The 25,638-nt window shown below is 26.9% G+C and overlaps 1 long non-coding RNA gene across 2 annotated transcripts; it reads left to right on the top strand.

Moving 5' to 3' along the window:
- LOC132927861 (uncharacterized) lies at positions 1-23,459 on the top strand. Of its 2 annotated transcripts, XR_009661872.1 has the most exons (7): positions 1-435; positions 16,178-16,641; positions 21,360-21,404; positions 22,208-22,352; positions 22,416-22,629; positions 22,746-23,012; positions 23,078-23,459. It is a non-coding gene; the product is annotated as an uncharacterized LOC132927861 (long non-coding RNA). The 2 variants fall into 2 exon arrangements; XR_009661871.1 differs by having other exon boundaries at positions 22,746-23,459.
- The last annotated feature ends 2,179 nt before the right edge of the window (positions 23,460-25,638 follow it).

The following is a 25,638-nucleotide window of genomic DNA, read 5'->3' as shown; positions in this document are numbered from 1 at the left end:
TCACGGCTTTCGATGCGTCTCGTGCTCTCGTTTGTCGCTCCGGGTCAGCCACTTGTCGTCGGTCCTTCGCTCACGCCGGTCAGACGCGCCTGCCGCTTAGTCGCCTCTACGCCTTCGCTGTTGCCATAATATATCTGTTTTAACCCGCCGCCAGTGTACTTCGTGCCGTCCGAGTTGTAGTACGTCGCGTCTGTCACGCGAATCGATTATATCGGATTATTTGGTATATCATTTACCGATTCGGTACACCGTTCGACATTCCGGCATCTCCTCGCTGTCTTTCATTTCCGGATCTTTGGGCACCAGTCACCAGTGCGTTACGAATTCACGTCTATCACGTCACCTGTCATTATTGCCAACTTTTAATCCTCACCCGCGGCCAGGATCCAGGCGTTGGCCGTTTTTCATCAACCCGGCGTATTTTCGGACACTGCGGTAAGTCAACAACTCCTTTCGTTTCGCCACGAAAATATATTATTATTTTTTTTTTTTTATCATATTTGTATGTAAGTACGTAGATTCGGGGCGCCCTATTCATTATGAACACACTCCGAGAATATATAGTTTTAATTTCTATGATTTTATTCCATTGATTTACTATTTTATTGTTTTCTTAAAATGTATGAAAAATTTCATCATTTCAAAGATAACATAATCAATTCAAAATGTTGAATTAATGAAAAATAGTACTTAATTTGTTAACAAAATGGTTTAAAATCAATAGCTTATTACATTAAATACATTTCAATCAATATTACTTTTCCTATAATCAATGTTATCGGATATCATAATTCAAGTTTTCTAAAATACTATTAGTTTTAAGGAAAACATCTTAATGTTAATGGAATATTATCGTTTTTTCTCAATTTAACAACTGTAAAATGGTATTGAATTAATAGCATTTTCCGTTATATTGACGAAAATATATTTTTATAGTTTATAAGATAAAAAAATATCAGCCAATTAGTAGAAAAGTTTTGGCGTCGCTTTATGGCATATATGTAAGATTGCAGCAAACGCGTACATTACTACTGCGCAAACTATTATAGCTTTTATTTGTATAAGAAGTGTCTAACATTGAGAGGACGCCACATCGGCGAAAATACCGTACAAAAACATGCCAATTTTGTTCCAATAATACGGCTTACTGAATGGTTTTAGAGCAAAATACCTTTATTAAAAATTGTAGAGGAGAGTTATATCGGGTGACGCATAAGATTCGATTTTTGATATTTTAATTTTTATATCAATTATTCACAAGTAAAAAAGTGAAAAAAACAGAAAACGCAAAACGATTTTATCAATTTTGAGAATGAAATATCGAAAATCGAATGTTATACGTCACCCGATATAACTCTCCTCTACAACTTTTAATTTAGGTATTTTTCTCTAAAATTATTCTGTAAGCCGTATTATTGGAACAAAATTGGTATGTTTTATAGAAAAAAAAATTGTTATTACGGCCGTCATGTGCTGCTCTCTCATTTCTAGTGGCAGCGTCTGCCCCCTCTTAGCTACGACATCCACGCGCGCAGGCCGGTCAAAACCGGTCGGTTTGTTATCGGCGATCCGCGCTTCGCACGCGCGCGTCGTTGCATTATTTTTATATATAAAACTATTATATAGCATATTATGTTCATATTATTATTTACATGAAATGAAACCAAATAATCTTTTGCTCGACTTATTAGTTTTTACGCTGCCCGCGATCGTCTATGCATTACCGTGTTTATTATTTATACAAATTAAAACTTATCTCATAAAATAATTAGTGTACATTTGTACAACTATAAAAATTAGTACCAAATAAAAGTAACAAATAAAATTGTATTTATGAAGGTGATTTATTTCAATACAATTATACATTCGATTATTTAAATAATTGTATTATTAATAAAATAAAATATATTTAAACAAGAATATTTATACAGTATATAATAAGTGTAGAAAAAAAAGTAAGATAAACAAAATACATAAATACTGGTTATTTCAAAAAAATATTATAAATATTGTGAATGGTATTTTACAATAAATTATATAATATATAATACAACATAATAATACATAATATTAGGTATATAAATACGTACTAAGAACCTTTACTAAATTAATTATTAGAACTTATAGGATTATAACTTAAATTAATGTTTTCTATATTTGACTTTTTTGCTTTCCTATTTAAATAAAATTTTGCTATAAAATATATTAAAAATACTATTATTGTGATAACTAAATATTTGTTCGTGTATATAAATGTATACGTTTTATCTACAATGAGTGAATTTAATAACAAATATTGTTGGTCAACCATTTATTTTAATGAACACTTCTTTATTAAATTTAATATTTTTTAATTCATCGAAATGAATAGGTTTGGGATAGGGCTGATTTGAGAAGTTGAAAACATTACAGCATGAATCATTCATAAGAGCTAAGTCTATTGGAACTGAGAAATATGTTTGATTAAATATTTGTTCAGCTTTTAGTACACCTTTCGAGGTATAAGCAATACACCCAGACTTCAAGTATAACTTTCCAGAACCTTTAACTTTAATTGTTTGCGTGAAAGACTGTTTATTACAAATTATAGTGATTGTAATGGATTTTTCGCATACAAAAAACCAATGATTTTTGAAAAATGAGGGATACCACATTTCTGTTTCGAATTCAGAGATATAAGTATCACATTGAAGTGGTTTAGTTTCAGAATTTTTAAATTTTAAACGCAATTAGTTCAATTGACTTTAACATATGTCTAATATTTCTAAGACTGCTGTTTAAAAATTTTAAATCCATGTATGTATTTATTGTCCAACTACTTCCGCAAGCTCTAACATTACCAATGAGTTCCTACTGCAAACCAGGGCTATCGCTGGTTGATGTCAATTCGAACAAGCTTTCCTTATGATTACCAAACGTGATCGAAATTTGAATGGTAAATAACAACAGTAGTATTTGATAAATTATCTTCTCGATATCCATTTTAACTTGTTTTGACTTTTTATCTTCAGTGTCCAATAATTATATTATATTTAACGTAATATAATCACTATATATCTACAACAATAAGATAAAGTAAATTTAGATCATGTACTATAATTACGGGGTTGGGTAAGAGAGTTTTTCCTTTTGAATAAACTAATTAAAATATCTATTATATGAATTTTCACTTACCTTTCGGATGACTCGAGATGTGAGGTTATGATATTTGATGCGACTTGATGTAATGAATGCTGGGTGACCGGGGTGGAGAGAGGTGTGCAAGAATATTATATTCAATAACTCGAAAGATATTAAAGTGAATTAAATTACATTTTAAACTAAATCTGTTTAGTAAATTTATTTATTCTATATTCTTTTAAGACTGAAACAAATGCTTTAATAAATCCAATACTGTGTATTGACTAACGGCTATGGAGGATAAATCAATACGCATTAAAAGTTCATTTTCATAACTATCAATGATTGATTCATATCCTCTACATAGCTGCATTTTGTATTGAGCCATAATAATCTAAAAGTAAATTATTAAGTGTCAGAAAATAAACTAATCAAATACTAATAGAAATGAAAATATACTTTAGAATTTAAATCATAAAAGTTTCTCCCGATAGGTGTAAGTTGCATAAGTTTCAGACATTTTGGCAGGAGTATATTCAAAGATTGAATACTTTCGTCTTTGTCGATTGAAAAGGAATTCATAATTTTCAATGTTAGTATGATTACTCGGCGATCCGAACGGCGTGACGTAAGTTCAAAAGTCTAAAGCACAATATTTATAATTCCAGATTAAATAATAGTTAACAAAATGAGAAAAAAATTATATAAATCGTTTACTTTATACGGCAAGTTAATAACTCACATTTAGATCATATTGATTAATAGTAAATAGACATTTTCCTTCATACAAATATGATCCTGATGCTGAGCTAATAATTCTTTTTTTGGTACTAATTAATAGTTCATCGGGATTGAAGTTAACACTATATTGGTATAAACACGGAAACGTATTTTTTATTGAAACTATTGGAAAATAATTGGCCAATAACTCAACTGACTTCCCGGAACATCCTAAAAAAAGTTTCATATTTATATATATAAAGTAATAAATTTATATATAAATATGTTGCCATGTGAGTTGTATACATTTTACTTATCCAATAATATTCACATACGTCATACACATCGAATATGATCAAAAAACACAATTCTGAGTTGGGCCCAGCATTTTCATCTATGTCATCGATAACGTACGTCTTGTTGTTGTAAATGGTCATAACTGTATTGCCAACAACGGAATGTTTAAAATTAATCTAAATAGTAAAATATATAAACCATTATTTATTTATCAAAGATAAATTTTACTTCTACCATGCAAAATTATATCAACTCACCATCCAATTTTTGTTTCTAATCCTATTGATAGAAAACTGCTTCAATAAATCCAATACCGTGTATTGACTAATGGCTATGGAGGATAAATCAATACGCATTAAAAGTTCATTTTCATAACTATCAATGATTGATTCATATCCTCTACATAGCTGCATTTTGTATTGAGCCATAACAATCTAAAAGTAAATTATTAAGTGTCAGAAAATAAACTAATCAAATACTAATAGAAATGAAAATATACTTTAGAATTTAAATCATAAAAGTTTCTCCCGATAGGTGTAAGTTGCATAAGTTTCAGACATTTTGGCAGGAGTATATTCAAAGATTAAATACTTTCGTCTTTGTCGATTGAAAAAGAATTCATAATTTTCAATGTTAGTATGATTACTCGGCGATCCGAACGGCGTGACGTAAGTTCAAAAGTCTAAAGCACAATATTTATAATTCCAGATTAAATAATAGTTAACAAAATGAGAACAAAAATTATATAAATCGTTGGCTTTACACAGCCAGTTAATAACTCACATTGAAATCATATTGATTAATAGTAAATAGACATTTTCCTTTATACAAATATAGTCCCAGACGTTCTTGATGCTGAGCTACTAATTCTGTTTTGGTACTAATTAATAGCTCATCGGGATTGAAGCTAACATTATATTGATAAAAGGTCGGAAACGTATTTGTTATTGAACTTATGGGAAAATAATTGGCCAATAACTCTACTGACTTTCCGGAGCATCCTAAAAAAAGTTTCATATATATATATATATATAAAGTAATAAATTTAAATATAAAACATGTTGCCATGTGGGTTATATACATTTTACTTATTCAATAATATTCACATACGTCATACACATCGGATATGATCAAAAAACATAAATCGTTTACTTTACACGGCAAGTTAATAACTCACATTTAGATCATATTGACTAATAGAAAATAACAATTTTCCACCAAACAAAAATAGTCCAAGACTTTCTTGATGCTGAACTAATAACTCTGTTTTGGTAATAGTTGAAAGTAATTTTTGAAATATATATTGGTAATAGATAAATATTTAAGGTATAGATAAATATCGAACATAAATCAAATTAAGTAAATAATTTATTAGTATTTCCCCAAATTCCATGTAAATTTTTATTTAAAATAATGAAACTCTTTATTTTATTACATTATATTATAGTTTCAAAGTAACCATTAATTTAGATACAATATATATAATATAATATATATACTTAAGATTAATTTACATCAGTTTTAAATTAACTTTTACAATGTTAACAATTGAATTCAGTGCAATTAGATAGTATAATATTCCTCATAGAGAGTGATCGTAATAAATTTATACTAATTTGATTTTCCTTTAGGAAAAAGCTGTGGAGTACAGTCTTTTTAAGCTACTTTTAGTTTTAGTTATTTTCATCGATTTCTGATTCTACGATATATAGATATGGTATGTCTAAAGTGCCTTCTTTTATATATATATTATTGATTATTCCATCCTAAAGTAACTAATTGACATATAAGACAAAAAAAATGTAAATATGTACTTTTGATATTTTATAATTCTAAAAAAAGCTTGTGAGGAATCATGTATGTATTTTATTTTATCATAAGTTATGATTTATAACCATAGTTTTAATAATACAGGTTTAATAAAAATATGAAAAATTAAAAAAAAAATGTATATGAAGTAATTGACTTATGCATATTCAATATAAACTCTAGTTAATATTCAATTTTTATTTCAACACAAACAAAAATTTAATAATACATTTATTTAATTATTATACTTGTATTTAATGTATGAGAACATAAGTACATAAAAGTATTACAGTAGACAGTAAAGCCTAAAAATATAATTGAATGAAGGAAAAAACATCTGCTCTACATATAAGGCACTTATCTATTTGTTCTGCACATTTGCCACAGGAGTAGACTTGTCTACATGGTAAAAATACTGTTGTCATTCCTTCTTTATGACAAACTTGACAATTGTGTTGTTGGATGACATTTTAGAACTGCTTGCTACTGGTTTGAGATAATCGTATCTTTTTATATCCTTGCATAAACTCTCATTAACCTAAAGGATCTCTACACACAGCGCACCGTATGAAGGTTAATGAGCATTGAATGCAAGAAATGGTATGACCGCAAGGAATAACAGCAACTTGGATTTCTTCCTTACAGCAAATTTTGCATAGCATACTAACTGGTAGTATATTAGGATCTAGCTTTCGAAAAAGATGCTCCTGGATTTTATTAGATAAAATTTTCGTAATTTGTATCCTATGCCTATAAAAACCAACAAAAATATTTAAAAAACATTTTAATAAATAATTATAAAACTAAATTTTTTATGGTATAATTATTACATAGTTATACTATTTTAAGAAATTCATAAGTTTGTTAATTAGTTAGAAAAATATTTTAATTTTTAAAATGACATTTATCAACATAGGTATACTATCAATTATGATTATCATTTATCACTTTAAATTACATTGGTTATAAACAAATATTGTGCTATTCCTTTCTTATTGTATTTTATTTTGTATATTGATTTTTACCATTTATGTTTATGCATTGATTCGGTCCATGATGTATGAAAATAATTGGAAGCCGGTTAATGTACATATACATAATATATTTATTTTTATATGGCCTGGTGAAATTTCAAAATGGTCTGTTTGATACCTCGCACACCCGAAAAAAGCATGAAATGACACCCCTGAATTCAGAAATATAGTAAGAATTCTTAACGATATGTTCTGTGTAATATACAACAAAATTAATTCTAGGTTGAGTTGACTTTATTGAAAATTATATTTTTAAACTAGCGGCATTGGTTTCAAATTATTAAATGAAAAAAAAATATCTTACAAGCAAAATATAGCAATATTAAAAAAAAAAAAAAATACTAACACTAATGAAAATGACATATTGTATATTTTTTCATACAAAAAGTATTTATAATAAAAGAATTAATAAGGTGTATATTTTTTACAAAAAACACCTTGTATGTAGTTAACACTACTTAAAACGTTATGTTGAATCGAGTGATTTTGGCTTCAAATTGACCAAATGAAAATTGGTGTTTTACAAAAAAAAAAAATAAATAATGCAATCTTTTGACATGCAAGTGATATTTATAATAAAACACTATTATATAACTACTTGTTAGGTAGTACTTAGTATTGCGTTAAAGTTTTAACAAGGTTTTTAAAAACGAAAAAAGTAATCAAAAAGTGTATTAAAATTAATGAAAATGACATGTTGAATCAAGTGGTTTTGTAATTTCAAATTGATCATATGAAAAAATACATCTTACAAATAAAATATAGCAATATTAACACTTTAACTGCGGCATGAGTTGACCGATTGGTGTGCTGAACATTTTTCGTAATAATAGAAGGTAAGTAATAAGTATAATAAAAATATGAAAAATACGATTTGTCGACATCAGCAGTCAGTGTTAAAAAAAAAAAAATTACTAATACTAATGAAAACGACATAATGCATATTTTTTCATACAAATAGTATTTATAATAAAAGAAAGAAGGTATATATATTTTTAAAAAAAAACCTTGTATGTAGTTAACAGTTATTAAAACGCTATGTTGAATCGAGTGATTTTGGTTTCAAAATGGTTACCTAAATTAAAATTGAATGTTTTAAAAAAAAAACAAAAAAAAATAAATAATGCAATTTTTTGACATGCAAGTGATATTTATAATAAAACTCTATTATATAACTACTTGTTAGGTAGTAGGTACTTTGTATTGCATTATAGTTTTAACATGGTTTTTAAAAACGAAAAAAGTATTAAAAAAATGTATTAAAATTAATGAAAATGACGTGTTTAATCAAGTGGTTTTGGTTTCAAATTGATCAAATGAAAATTGAATGTTGAACTATAATATTAATGCAATCTTTTCACATACAAATAGTATTTAATAATAAAATAATATTGTATTACTATTTGTTAGTATTACATCTAAATTGAAAGTTTTAACAATGTTTTCAAAAAAGAAAAAAGTAATTACTAAAAAATGTATTAACATTAATGAAATTGACATGTTGAATGTTGAAACAAGTGATTTTGTGGTTTCAAATTAATCAAATGAAAAAAAAATATCTTATAGGTAAGTAAAATAAAGTAATATTAAAAAAAAAAAATTATTAACATTAATGAATCTCATATTGCATCTTTTTTATACGAAAAATATTAAAATGAGAAGAAGGTCTATTTTTTATAAAATAAACCTTTTAATTGTTCAACCATTGTCGCTTAGTTTAAAAGTAAATATTGTGCATGTCATTAAGTCGTTCTTACTGAATAATTGATATAGACTCCTCTTTTATCAAATGCAAATGATCAATGGCGATATTATATTTTGATAAATCATTGATTGGATTGTGTTAGCAACATAAGAATAACATTTGACCGATTATTTTTGTCATTACAATTTCAATATATTGAATACTTAACCTATCATTAAATACATTTTACAATCTAATTATTATAGTTCAAAATTAATATAAATTATATTTTGTTTTTAAATCTAGGTTATAACTCCCGAGTTTGAAATTATAAACCCCATATATATCATGTTAAAATGTATGTCTTGTAGTTTAATAAAAATTATGTTTTGATTGTGCGACACGAATCCATTGTATTGAATAAAATATTAAGATAGGTAGGTACTACGTTTTAGAGATTTTTTTAAGATAAAACATGATATATACCAAGCAAGATATGTATGACAATTATAAAATATATAAATACTTATTAATTGTTCCATTGCAAAATTAATAAAAAGTTCCTCTATACTATTAAAAGGTTTTATATTATTGTAATAGGTACCTTGTATAATTATTATCCAAAGTCGATACTTAAACACAAAATCATTTATTTCGGTTTCTATCAACAGCAATAAATGGCTGCTGTAGAACAGAATATCCACATTTTTATAAAAAAATTGAAACTTTAAAAGTGATCGATATTTTTAAAAACGTAATTACCATAATATTATAAGGTTTTATATTATTTTAATAGGTACCTTGTATAATTATTATCCAAAGTTGATACTTTTTAAGTGAATCTAAATAAAAAAATATAAAAAACATAACATTATTTATCAAACATAAATTATACTTCTATCGTGCAAAATTATATCAACACACTATCCAATTTTTGTTTATGATTCTATCAACAGCAAACAGATTTAATAGATCCAATACTGTATCTTGACTTATGGCTGTTGTAGATAAATCAATACGTAATAAAAGATCATTTTCATAACTATCAATCATTGATTCATAACCTGTACAAAGCTGAATATTATATTGAGCCATAACAATCTAAAAGTAAATTATTAAGTGTCAGCAAATAAACTAATCAAATACTAACAGAAATGAAAATATACTTTTAAATCATAAAAGTTTCTTCCGATAGGTGTAAGTTGCATAAGTTGAAGACATTTTGGCAGGAGTATCGGTGTAAGTTGCATAAGTTGAAAACATTTTGGCTAGAGTATATTTAAAGCTTGAATGCTTGTATCTTCATTGATTCGTACTGTATCTATTAATTGTAATGATATAGTTATAGCTTGATCATCCGAACGGCGCGTAGACGTAAGTTCAAAATTCTAAAGTACATTATTTATAATTTCAGATTAAATAATAGTTAATAAAATTAGAAAAAAATTATGTAAACCGTTGACTTTACACGGCTAGTTAATAAGTTACATTTAGATCAAAAAAAGTTTATATTGAGCTATTATAACAATCTAAAAGTAAATTATAAAGTGTCAGAAAATAAACTCATAAAATACTAAATAAAAAATATTGATGATAAAGGCATTAAATTGTGTGCGCAACAGAATCTTATAAATTGAATGATATCTTATAAAATTATATAAGACATTTACCAGATCTATTAATACACATAATTTCTGTTTAATCGTCCCGTAAATAAAACTATTCCACGATGAAATTACACATAAAATAAATGCTGGATTGATTTGATTAATAACTTCTTCGATATTGTTTAAAAATGTATTTGATCTTCAATCATTTACGGGGACTCTAAAAATTATACTCATGAGTATTCTAGAAAATAATTAATAAAATAAAATATATTTACTTAATAGGTTTAGGTAGATTAAAATATTAAACGTCATGTTTTTTGCCTCTTGTATAATTGTTTGCGAAAAATCTCAGTCATTCGGAATTTCCGAGGAATTAAAATTAATAAATTAATCAATGTTGTAGTATCGTAGAGATGAACATGAATACGGATTTTATGTTTTATTCAATCTGTTACTTCACCTTCAATCACCATTATATTTGGTGAAATGACATAGACGTTATACGACCTGCAGGAACCTTAATAAGCTTACTACTTGATATCAGATTTTTTGTTTCGGTTTCTATCAACAGCATTAGAACAGCTGTAGAACAGAATATCCACGTTTTTATACGACGATTGAAACTTTAAAAGTGATCGATATTTAAAAAAATGCAATATTTTGCCGTTGCTTATCGGATAATTTAATAATTATCGTTATCAATAAACTTTTATTTTATAAATACATTTTAAATGGTTATTTTCTTCAACAAAATACTTAATAAAAAAAATTTAACTTGAAGTATTATTTTAGCGCTACCCATTATAAAATATCACCGCACACCGGTATATATTTATTTATATAAAATAAATTTAGCGTGATTAATCTATATACCTATACACAAATATGATAAATAAAAAATTAACAAAGACAGTTGATTTTTTTTAATAATATTTTCATGTATTAATAAATTACTATATTTCAAGCAGGACGATGTGATAGTGTCGCGAAAAATCTATTTCATCAATTACATAGGTTTTCTTGTTGTTAATGGTTAGGAGTTACGTCTATGTAGCCAACAACGTAGCTTTTTAAGTTGATCTAAATAATAAAATAAATAAAACATAAAACATAAAATTATTTAATAAAGATAAATTATATTTCTATCATGCAAAATTATATCACTCACTATCTAATTTTTGTTTCTGATTTTATCAATAGCAAACAGATTTAATAGGTCCAATAATGTATTTTTTTTAAAGAAATCAACACGTTATAAAATATCAGTTTCATAACTATTAATCCTTGTTTCATAACCTCGACAAAGCTGAAGATTTATTTATATTATATTATGTATTAGTTATCATAAAAAAATCAGTTAGTGTTTTAATTTATTTTATAATAATTTTAATTAACTAGGTAGTGTAAAATGTTTTGAGCGTAATTGGTATATTGACCCTAAAATGTATAGAGCAATTGGTATATAAAATGGTACTTACTTTCAGGCGCAATCGGTTAACTGCCTATACTACTTGCGTCCCCCAAAAGGTAAATTTTTCAGGTTGTAAATTCGACAGGTAACTTGTGTCCCATTTTGAAGACACAACTCGATCATATTCTTCTTCTTACCTGACATAATAATATAACCAGCAAACCGCGGAGAAAAAAATATATAATAACAGTATCAAGCATTAATATTTATAAAGCTGTGAAAATTAATTTTATTTTTTTTTTTATGGTCTTACACATTTACAGGCAACCTTATAACTATATAAAATATTCACCTGATATTTACTAGTTTTTAATGAGTCATATTTCATATCTTTCTAACTTTGAAATTCTTTGGTATTAATTGGGTGGATAACTGTATTATGTTGCATTGTTGGAGCTTGGCTAGATGGAGGAGACGCGTTAAATCAATCATTTCACTTACTGTGCGATAACGATATCTAGTTGTTATAAATTAATTAACAGGTGCAAAATTGGTATATAGGTGGTTAGATTCTAAAATACTATAAACAAAATATATTTTTTTATATTTTTGGAGATTTTAAAATTTGATTATTTTGATTACACTTACTTTTCATTTTGAATGTTTACTTGGATTACTTACATTATAGCCAGTGGTGGTGGTGGTGGTGGTAGTTTTGAGATACGACCCAAATCACTTAATGAATTAATGTTAGATTGCATGTTACCCTGAGGTACTATTGCTGTGCCCTAAAAATTCAATAACCACAAAATGTGAAAAACTGTCAATTAATAAATATACAAATAAATATTATTACAGATTACATCCATTGATAGTTATTTCACAATATATCAGAAAAGCAAAGTAAGTTATTAATTTTGTACAGGTTAGTTAAGCTATCAACCACATAATTACTAGGCATAAGTGTTATCATTTTTCAAGTACTTATACTTTTATATTATGCATGTTAAATTATTAAGGGAGTTTATGTACATTTATTGTTTACTACTTATTTTTGAGTAGAAGTATTAATGGAGAAGAAAATATATAACAGTATCTCAAGCATTAATATTTATAAAGCTGTGAAAATTAATTTTTTTTTTTTTTTATGGTCTTACACATTTACAGGCAACCTTATAACTATATAAAATATTCACCTGATATTATATTTACTAGTTTTTAATGAGTCATATTTCATATCTTTCTAACTTTGATATTCCTTGGTATTAATAGGATTTAATTAATTTTTTGCCTCTTGTATAATTGTTTGCGAAAAATCTCAGTCATTCGGAATTTCCGAGGAATTAAAATTAATAAATTAATCAATGTTGTAGTATCGTAGAGATGAACATGAATACGGATTTTATGTTTTATCCAATCTGTTACTTCCCCTTCAATCACCATTATATTTGGTCAAATGACATAGACTTTTTACGACTTGCAGGAACCTTAATAAGCTTACTACCTAATATCAGATTTTTTTATTTTTAAAAACGCAATTCCAATGTTTTTCCGTTACATATCGCATAATTATGATTAACAATAAACTTTTTTAGAAATCAATAAAAGTTGACGATCATCATGCATGATTATGTTCCATTTTTTATACAGAAATCGACACGTTAATTTTAATTTACAATAATGAATATATATAATAAATCAAATTATGTACTTATCTGTAATATTACCTGTAGTATGTTACATTAGTATACATTAACACGTAATAAAATATAAGTTCATAACTATTAATCATTTTTTCATAATCTCGAAAAAGCTGAAGTTTATATAGAAATGAAAATATACTTATCCATATCATTAAAGTTTTTTCCGATCTGTGTGAATTGCATAAGTTTAATACCTTTACGCAGGAATATATTTAATACTTGAATGCTGCTATGTTCATCGAGTTCTACTTAATTTGTTGTGGCCTCAGTACTTGTTGTGGCCTCAGTACTTGTTGCGGCGTAGGTGTTTGTTGTGGTTTATGTCGTTTATTTAAAAATTTAATTGGTTTTTTAACTTGTTGAATAAGGATTTTGTGAGGTTCACTTGGTTTCAAAAGATTTGATACTTTTGGCGGTTCGTCACACATCTCCATTTTGACAGCCTAAATTAAAAATAAAAATAATGTATTTTATAACACTGCGGATGGATTAATTTTAGTAGGTACAATAAATACCTCAACATCCTCATCAGTTACTATTATTCCATGCTTTTTTCTTATATGTGACAACATGGCCTTTTTTTTTAACAAGTTTCAGATCTATTTCCAACTTGTCGATTTGGTTTAATTGTGTTGCGCAATTCTCAAACGCGTGATCATCGTTTTAGTATAAATTATACATCTATCATATAAAATTATATCAACTCATCATACAATTTTTGTTTCTAATTCTATCAACAGCAAACTGATTTAATAGATCCAATGCTGTATCTTGACTTATGGCTTTTGTAGATAAATCAACACGTAATAAAATATCAGTTTCATAACTATTAATCCTTGTTTCATATCCTCTACATAGCTGCATTTTGTATTGAGCCATAACAATCTAAAACTAAATTATTAAGTGTCAGAAAATAAACTAATCAAATACTAATAGAAATTAAAAAATATATACTTTAGAATCCATATCATAAAAGTTTCTTCCGATTGGTATAAATTGCATAAGTTTAAGACATTTACGTAGGAGTATATTTAATACTTGAACGCTGGCATGTTCATCGAGTTCGACTTAATTTGTTAATTGTACCGTTATTGTTATATGTTGACTATCCGAACGACGGGTAGACATAAATTCAAAATTCTATAGCCCAATATTATAATACGTTTAACAATATTTATAATTCCAGATTAAATAATATTTAATAAAATGAGAAAATCGACCAGGAACCTTAATAAGCATAATACTTGATATCAGATTTTTTGTTTCGGTTTCTATCAACAGCATTAGAACAGCTGTAGAACAGAATATCCACGTTTTTATACGACGATTGAAACTTTAAAAGTGATCGATATTTAAAAAAATGCAATATTTTGCCGTTGCTTATCGGATAATTTAATAATTATCGTTATCAATAAACTTTTATTTTATAAATACATTTTAAATGGTTATTTTCTTCAACAAAATACTTAATAAAAAAAATTTAACTTGAAGTATTATTTTAGCGCTACCCATTATAAAATATCACCGCACACCGGTATATATTTATTTATATAAATAAATTTAGCGTGATTAATCTATATACCTATACACAAATATGATAAATAAAAAATTAACAAAGACAGTTGATTTTTTTTAATAATATTTTCATGTATTAATAAATTACTATATTTCAAGCAGGACGATGTGATAGTGTCGCGAAAAAAACGGTAAAATTGGGTTCATGTATATACCTGTAATATATTATAATATACTGACGACATCATCATAAGGAATATTGTTTTCAGACATTACGAAGATAAAATTATTTTTAAATTAAACTGCAACTATTATCGATTTTAGCAATTTGACTTATGGCATCGCAACGGATTACGTCAACGTATTTAATTTGGGACCTTTACACTGGTGGAGTTTCCATATACCATGTACCCATTACAGGAAAGAAAATAAAACTGGCAGAGTTAACCATTAGACCTTTTTATCTAACCGGTATTCTGACATTGTTTACAATTGCCTGTTCGCTGATAGATCGGGTCGGTGACCTGATTGCGCTCATTGGACATTGGTACTCGACGATATGAGTACGGACGACAGTGATTACAACAGCAACCCGGTTGTAGTGAAACCCAAAAGCGTTTTTCTATTTTTTTCAATAGACCAAAAGTACAAATTTGTTTTGCGCTTTTGTTCCCTAGTAGTTGGATAAAAGCGCAAAAATAAATTGTATTACTTGATACAATATTGTACCCGTTATAGTATGAGTTCAGTATAAATTGTTGCTTATTATATTTATATCTTAATTATATAGTATTTATTTTTATAAAAAACTTTTTATATAGTAATTACTATTATAATCATCGTAACAAATGACGGTGACGGTTGGTAGTCATTCAAGATAACTATACAGACATAATATACAGTATATACTGCAGTCTGTAGTAAAAACATATAACAAATAGTATTTTATAGCTGTAAAGGTCAACTTCAATTTAAAAGCATAGGTAGCAACTTGTACACAGAAAAAATATTTTCCAGATTGGAATACTTAGTACTTAAAAACTGCGGGCTTCAAATTTCAAGTTTAAATTTAAGATATTCATTATAATATTATACTAATAACTACTAATATTTAATTTTAATTTTAAATTGTTTGACTTATTTCGATAGGTATCACTGTAAAAACTTAATTACTTACTATATGATTTTGATAAAATACTCTTAATTTTTGTAAAATTTATTTTACCAATAAATGAATACTACACTTTGACTTGAGTGCGCGTACCGATCTATAGGTACATACATACATGATACATATATGGCGCTGCATATTATGTATACGGTGACGACGGTCGTCAACGCACGGGCATGGGTCGGCAGATCATACCATTACAGTCACGCAAATCCCGTGTGACGTGTCCAGGGGATTTAATGCGTTTACCGGTGGACTGTAAGGAAGCAGACTGCCGTGTACAGGATTGGAAACTTTTCCGAGGCCGTGCGGAAATCTATGACAAAATCGCTCTCTGACGATATGAATGAACGTCGAGAAACGTCAAGGATGAGGAGCTAGCTGGCTATAATAGTGCTCTCGCGCGGTGCGAACAACGGCGCGGACCCGGATGTGATCGTCGGCGGCAACAGTCATAATGTGGCACGCGACACGACGCTTGTTGCGCTGCGAACAACAAATGGTCCGCGGTTGCACACGGAATGTCGTGATTTTAAGTTCCGACTTGTCTGGGCAAAAAATTCAACAGTAAGTTACGATGGTCACCACAGACATAATAATATAACACGTCATACTATTAGTGCAAGGTACGTATTGTATAATATAAGTATCCATGGTTTTGATACAAAATTATTACCAAAACGATTTATATTAAACCGATTTCTCTGCCAAAACGCTCCTACCTAATAATACCACTTGCACGCGTTATTTAGCACTAGGGTTTATATAATATGTAATACAAAACAGTCAAATATGCATTTGTTTTATTAAAAATATGCAACAAAAAATGCGAAAAAATATGACACTGATATAACTGCTAAGACACAAATACTAAAAATTAGGGTTTTACAAATAATGTTTAATCTTATACTTAACATAATTTTTTGAATTATCATAGTTATTATAAAATTGTTTTAATAGAATTATCATAATTTTTTAAAAAGTTAAATTTTATGCAATATGTAAATTTGATTTAAGGTTATTACAATTTTTGATTAAGCTAAAATATAAAAATATTGACTTTATGCAAACTTTTATAGAAGCCTATGGACATATTTAAAAAATAATACGACCTAATTTAATCAGGATTAGTCTTGATTTCTTCAATTTTTACTTTTATTTATTAACAATATTATAATATATTGCTTAAATAAATATTAAACTTAAGGTGGCTGAAGCAGGTCGAAAAAAACATGTAAAACAACCAATAAGCCAGAGAAAACTGTGAGGCTTGGGGTTGATGGATTTTATTTTTGAAAACAAATTTAAATTTGTATTCTAGTCTTTTAGGTTTCAATCGAGGCGATTTTTGATATTTGAAAAATTGAACACGTACTTAAGTCTTTAAAATAAAGGAAATGTATAGTTTTTTTAATTATTAATATTTTAATAATTAATTTGAATATCTAAAATTGCTTCGATTGAAACCTAGAAGACTAGATGATAAATTCAAATCTGTTTTCAAAAATAAAATCCATCAACCCCAAGTCTCACAGTTTTGTCTGGCTTATTGGTCTTTTAGATGCTTAAAACATGGTGTGCCAATACCGAAATTTTACATATTCCTGTGTGTGCGAGAATGTGTTATCGTCGCGTGAATTACCTATACCTTACTACGCTACTTTAATTCCGCGAAACCACTCAATATCAAAAATTAATCTTATTATCTATACATATATATATATATATATATATCTCATTATACGTACCGCCAGTAACACGGTGAATTTAATATTTATTACTACGTATATAATATTATATGTATAATCATATATTATATTAGGAATATGTATTGAGTAGGACACTAGGTGTATAATGATTTATTATTATTATTATTCAACTGCAATGATAAATGATAATATTATTTTTATATTGTTGTAATTTGATAACAACGCGTACTCAAGTACAAATAGTACAGTGAGATTTGAAATTTTTAATATTCAAGTATTACGTGCCCTGCTACAACTGAAACACAAAAGACTGGCGTCGTAGATATAAAAAAGATCTTTTTTAACAAAAAAATATTCAGTTCTTATTTTTTTTTTTATTTATTGTAATTTATTAAATGATTTTTGATACAAAATAAACACAGAAAAAAATATACTTATCAATAACTATTATTTTAATATTTTTATTTATACAAATTAATTTTTAATTTCTATTTTATTTTTCTATGATGCGGGTACGACGGCGACTATAATTATTATGAATGAATATTTAAAGTAGTTGTATAGAAAAATAATAATATACCTTTTTTCGACGAATTCTCATAAAGTATGGTTTATTTTGATCATTATCGTAAATCGGGGAATTCAAATTTCATCGCGAAAAATATGATAATGGATTTCACACACTAATGTTCATTTACTTCTCACACATTGACATAGCCAAAATGTACATGTAATATGAAATGCCTGAATACTAATCCTTAAAACATGGTATGCTTCAGGCTCCTTAAATAGTTTGTATAATTGTATACTTATTTAAATGTGATGCGATAATGTAATGTATAAAATAAACAAATTTACCTAGTGAAATTATATGCATATAATCTGTTCTATTATAAAATAGTTTGTAGTAATTAATTAGGCTATGATTATACTTTATTTATGCGACGCAACTAGGTTGTGATACTAAAGATAATATTGGGCGCATATAGCTAGGCTATGACCCATTTGAAAATGATAATACTATAATCTCGGACGCAAGTATTTGCACCGAAATAAAAAACCTCAAATTATGTAATTACATTCATGATGCATAATATAATTTTGTAATTTGATATGTATTTTTAATTCAAATTTGTAGCCGATTTACTAAATTTATAGTCTATTCAGTAAAAAACACATTAATTCAATTCTAGGTTCTACTTAGGTATTAGTGTTTAAAGGAAACTGTGATAAAATCAAAAAAAATATATATATAAGTACCACAAAAATATTAATCAATTGCATATTAAATGCATAGAAAATACACATTTTTTTCCTATTCTTACAGGAGTTAATATTTTATCAGCGTCTTGATTAATAATAGAATTTCCAGCTTTTATTTTATTTCAATGAGTAGATATGTGTTTTCTAAAAATAAATGAAAGTAATACTAATATTATTAATTATAATAAATTGAGGCATCATTACTCGTAACCGCTTCTCCGGTGGTTGTAGTCTCAGTACTCGTTAATGCCTCAGTACTTGTTATTATATTTTACATCTTGCTATGTACCTATTTTATTAATAACTTCATCGATATTGTTTAAAAATGTATTTGATCTTCCATCATTCATGGGGGCTCTAAAAATTATACTCATGAGTATTCTAGTAAATAATTAATAAAATATTTACTTAATAGGTTTAGGTAGATTAAATGTCATGTTTTTTGCCGCTTGTATAATTGTTTGCGAAAAATCTCAAAATCATTCGGAATTTCCGAGGAATTAAAATTAATAAATTAATCAATGTTGTAGTATCGTAGAGATGAACATGAATACGGATTTTATGTTTTATTCAATCTGTTACTTCACCTTCAATCACCATTATATTTGGTGAAATGACATAGACTTTATACGACCTGCAGGAACCTTAATAAGCTTACTACTTGATATCAGATTTTTTGTTTCGGTTTCTATCAACAGCATTAGAACAGCTGTAGAACAGAATATCCACGTTTTTATACGACGATTGAAACTTTAAAAGTGATCGATATTTTTAAAAACGCAATTCCAATGTTTTTCCGTTACAAATCGCATAATTATGATTAACAATAAACATTTTTTAGAAATCAATAACAACTGACGATCATCATGCATGATTATGTTCCATTTCTAATACAGAAATCGACTCGTTAATTTTAATTTACAATGATGAATATATTAATAAATCAAATTAACTACTTCTCTGTAATATTACCTGTATGGCTGTATGTTATACTGGACTGATCGTTTTTGGAAAAATCTGAGTTGGGCCCAGCATTTTCATCTATTTCATCAATTACATAGGTTTTCTTGTTGTTAATGGTTAGGAGTTACGTCTATGTAGCCAACAACGTAGCTTTTTAAGTTGATCTAAATAATAAAATAAATAAAACATAAAACATAAAATTATTTAATAAAGATAAATTATATTTCTATCATGCAAAATTATATCACTCACTATCTAATTTTTGTTTCTGATTCTATCAATAGCAAACAGATTTAATAGGTCCAATAATGTATTTTTTTTAGAGAAATCAATACGTTATAAAATATCAGTTTCATAACTATTAATCCTTGTTTCATAACCTCGACAAAGCTGAAGATTTATTTATATTATATTATGTATTAGTTATCATAAAAAAATCAGTTAGTGTTTTAATTTATTTTATAATAATTTTAATTAACTAGGTAGTGTAAAATGTTTTGAGCGTAATTGGTATATTGACCCTAAAATGTATAGAGCAATTGGTATATAAAATGGTACTTACTTTCAGGCGCAATCGGTTAACTGCCTATACTACTTGCGTCCCCCAAAAGGTAAATTTTTCAGGTTGTAAATTCGACAGGTAACTTGTGTCCCATTTTGAAGACACAACTCGATCATATTCTTCTTCTTACCTGACATAATAATATAACCGGCAAACCGCGGAGAAAAAAATATATTATAACAGTATCAAGCATTAATATTTATAAAGCTGTGAAAATTAATTTTATTTTTTTTTTTATGGTCTTACACATTTACAGGCAACCTTATAACTATATAAAATATTCACCTGATATTTACTAGTTTTTAATGAGTCATATTTCATATCTTTCTAACTTTGAAATTCTTTGGTATTAATTGGGTGGATAACTGTATTATGTTGCATTGTTGGAGCTTGGCTAGATGGAGGAGACGCGTTAAATCAATCATTTCACTTACTGTGCGATAACGATATCTAGTTGTTATAAATTAATTAACAGGTGCAAAATTGGTATATAGGTGGTTAGATTCTAAAATACTATAAACAAAATATATTTTTTTATATTTTTGGAGATTTTAAAATTTGATTATTTTGATTACACTTACTTTTCATTTTGAATGTTTACTTGGATTACTTACATTATAGCCAGTGGTGGTGGTGGTGGTAGTTTTGAGATACGACCCAAATCACTTAATGAATTAATGTTAGATTGCATGTTACCCTGAGGTACTATTGCTGTGCCCTAAAAATTCAATAACCACAAAATGTGAAAAACTGTCAATTAATAAATATACAAATAAATATTATTACAGATTACATCCATTGATAGTTATTTCACAATATATCAGAAAAGCAAAGTAAGTTATTAATTTTGTACAGGTTAGTTAAGCTGTCAACCACATAATTACTAGGCATAAGTGTTATCATTTTTCAAGTACTTATACTTTTATATTATGCATGTTAAATTATTAAGGGAGTTTATGTACATTTATTGTTTACTACTTATTTTTGAGTAGAAGTATTAATGGAGAAGAAAATATATAACAGTATCTCAAGCATTAATATTTATAAAGCTGTGAAAATTAATTTTTTTTTTTTTTTATGGTCTTACACATTTACAGGCAACCTTATAACTATATAAAATATTCACCTGATATTTACTAGTTTTTAATGAGTCATATTTCATATCTTTCTAACTTTGAAATTCTTTGGTATTAATAGGGTGGATAACTGTATCATGTTGCATTGTTGGAGCTTGGCTAGATGGAGGAGACACGTTAAATCAATCATTTCACTTACTGTGCTCCTATTAATTTGACTTCTATGATTTGTACGACGAGTTCGAGGAGTAGTAATTATTAGTTGTTGCTGTTAATACTGTTGTTGTGGGTTTTGTCTGTTGTTTGAGCTATGTTGTCTTAAGTTTCGATACATTTGATCAGAGTGTGACAGAACAGTGTGATTTGTTATTGGTTATTTGTTTATACGAATTTTTGTTTAGGAAAGTAATTTTAGTTGTTTACAAATTGAAATACTTGAGACATAGGTATACCATTACCTACTAATTTTATTATATTACAGTATAAATAGATTAGGTTTAGGTATGTCTAGGTTTTAAATATTTTAGTAATATTTACTCTGATTTTTTTCCATATATAAGGAGATTTCTTAACAGCGGAAGAAAAATGAACAGTAATTTCTTTTGATGAAACATATATTTCACACAGAATATGTTAATTTTATAATTTATAAATTTGAAAAAGTATATGGTCCACACAGATCTGTTTAAACCATTGTAGTTAGAGGTATGCAAACTAATTAATAATTTTAAATTTCTATAAAATGTAATTGAATGTGTTTACCTACAGGGTTATTGAGCAATTGAAAACAACCGATATTTTATAACTACGATACTGCTATCACAAAAAAATTACTTTATAACATAATAGAAGCATTACATATACATAGTTTTAATGTAATCGCTATTGTGAGTGATATGGGTTCTTCAAAAGTTGGATTGTGGAAAGATTTGGGTGTTTCTATAACACTTTCATGGATTTGTTAAGTCAATTTGAACCTGAGGTATGTACTAAAAATAATACATATGTATAAAATAGTTTATGTTAAATGTTTAAGATATAAACGATAATGTATGTACATACATTGTATATACATTACAATAATTATTTACTTTACAGGCCTTTTGCATAGATGACAATGATTCCTTCAAAGGCCTTGAGAAGGAAGGTTTGCAATATGTCGTAGGATATGTTGTTTCTAGATTTGCAAAACAATATTCTCTAATGGCATCGGATGAGCAAACCACCAATGATGAAAATTGGATTACATATCTGTCCAAACTCCAAAGAAGGGGGGGTATCCATCCAGGCAATGAATTCAAGTTGCAAACATGATGGAAAAGTTGTTCATTGATCTTCATGGAAATCACCTATCAAAAGAAGAAGGTATAATGAAGAAATTAGCATATTCTTTATTTATTTAATGGAAAAAATTAAACTTACAACACTAGATATCCCAGTTGAAGTAGTTTGGTGTCTTGTCAGTACCAGAACATTTATTCGATTAAATAACCTTAATTGAATAATATTAAATACTAATATTAGGAAGAATAAAATTAAGCTTAAAAAAAATACTGAATAAAATATAATATATTTAAATAATTAGTAATATTATTAATATTATATTCTGTTCTATTAAATGCATATCTTGCATATCACGTATTGTAATATATATATGTTTTTTCTCTGTTCTAATTGTATACATTTTTCTTTTTAGTTTGTATTTTAAAATCAGATATAATTCGGTAAGCTTAGAGAAGATAGATAAATTATGTATGTATAAACCTAATATATATGAACAAAAAAATATAAATAATAATGATAATAATATAATGCTTATAATTAATTTAAATGTTATATATTATAACCTAATGTATTATAATGTTATTATTATATACCATTATATTATATTATCAGGCATGAGTCTATGATCCTATATAATTATTTTAATTATCCTTCAATTATTTAATTATCGAAGGGCTATAATAATATGGTAAAACATATTGTCTATATTTTTCAACAGTTCTGATTTACTAATACACAGTAATACTTCACTAACAATTTGTAGGTATGCCTTGAAAAATCCATTTTACTTTGTTATTTTAAACACTGAAGTGGTTTGACCTATATTAGGTATTTATTTATTTATCAAATATAAATGTAAGGATACGTATTATCTAAGGGCCTAGGACCCCACTTAGGTTTTTTATTATGGTATAATTTTGAAGCAATAAATGAGCATTTTAAAAAGTATAGTCTACGTCCTGCATAGTTCAAAAATGTACCACTTATGAATGATAAACCTTTGGTTTGTGTAGACAATGCATATTATTGTATCTACAGATAAGTAAAATAATAAATAGCAATAATAGTTAGATAAGAAAAAACAAATAAATAAATTGTCCTGCTTTGCTATGTAGGAAAAACTATGTAGATAAATTGATCAATTTTAGGTTTTAAAAATGTATTAAAATTAGGTAACTAATTTAAAACATTTATTGGTGGTTATCGAAAATATTAAGAAATATATTGATGTTTAAATCATATGTATTCTCATAACACGTGTGTTTGTATTACAATTTGTTTATTTATCGCATTACAATAAAAATGTATTAAACTAACTTTTAGCAAAAATAAATCGCATATATTATCTAAATAGGTATGAGATGAGAGGAATTGGTGAAAAAAGACGTAGAAGCCTTAGGTGGAGATTCAGATTAGAAGGAACGTGCAACCGACAGAAATGGGACTTTAACGAGATGGTCCTAGCACTCCTAACAACCAGCTATGGGAAGAACTCGAAGAAGTGAATATTTACTGTCATCGTGGTCCGTGATTTAGGTGCCTTAGAACAGTGTAAATAATAAATACCTACTTAATAATTATTTTAAAACGTCATTGCGTACCGTAAATAATAGTATACGAACTGACGAAAAGAATCAAGACCCAACGTATATTTTGAATTAGGCAGAACAACATAACTTTTTTTTTTTATCAATTTCGTCAAATACGAACACGAAATATCTAAAAAAATTATATTTATAAATAATCGATATATATTTATTTCAAAAGATAAGAAAAACTTACGAGGAACTTAATCTTAATAAATCGTCAAGTTTTTCTGCCCGCTATCAATTAAATGTATCGTACATAAAAAGAAAATCTAAAAACCTAAAATATTAAAATGTTACACACAAAGCAAAAATATTTTAAAGGTTATAGTATGTTTAGAAAATAATAATATACTCGTAAATAATTGGTGAAAAATTCAAGTTCACAGATATATTTTTGAATTACAACTTTACAACAATCAACTAGATCGACGATATCAAAAAGTGCGAGTTTGTAAAGATAAACTAGTATTTTTTTTTTTTTTTTAGGTTATATTTATTTTAAAAATATAGTGAATTTTTTCCTATTATATTTGAAAGAACCAAACTAAAACCACCCTTAAAATTAAATATTGAAGCATTTTTACTATAAAAACTCATCATTGTAAAACCAATACATTCATCACTTCACTCAGAATTTAAAGTATTTTGCATTAAGAAAACAACAATCAACATATTATGAATTTCTTAATAATAACATGCAGTAGAAAAATTGAAAAATGATAAAATATATATTTTATACCTTAAAACAGTTGAAACAGTGTTTTTCTACCTTTTTATTATGGCGATACACTATTAGAATTTTTCATACTTTGTGACACACAATAAAAAAAAAATAAGAATAATATCTATTCATTTTTGTAAATATAGTGTCAACAAGGTTCGTACATTTAACATTAGTACTTTCCGCAACACGTTTGGATTCACCAGGCGACACACCGATTGAGAAACACTGCCTTAAATGTTCTATATGCATAAACTTGTGAATAGTTCCTACATATAAAATAATTTATATGTAAATCCACGGTTTATCAAAAAAAAATATCATACTTAGGTTACTGGAATAGGTTCAGAAAACACCGATGTAATCTTTAGTAGTCTATTTATAGAACATGATCATA

This window comes from Rhopalosiphum padi, chromosome 3 (assembly GCF_020882245.1).
Source record: "Rhopalosiphum padi isolate XX-2018 chromosome 3, ASM2088224v1, whole genome shotgun sequence".
Lineage (NCBI taxonomy): Eukaryota > Metazoa > Arthropoda > Insecta > Hemiptera > Aphididae > Rhopalosiphum > Rhopalosiphum padi.
Note: the sequence above shows the minus strand (reverse complement) of the source record. Positions and strands in the feature narration are given on the sequence as shown.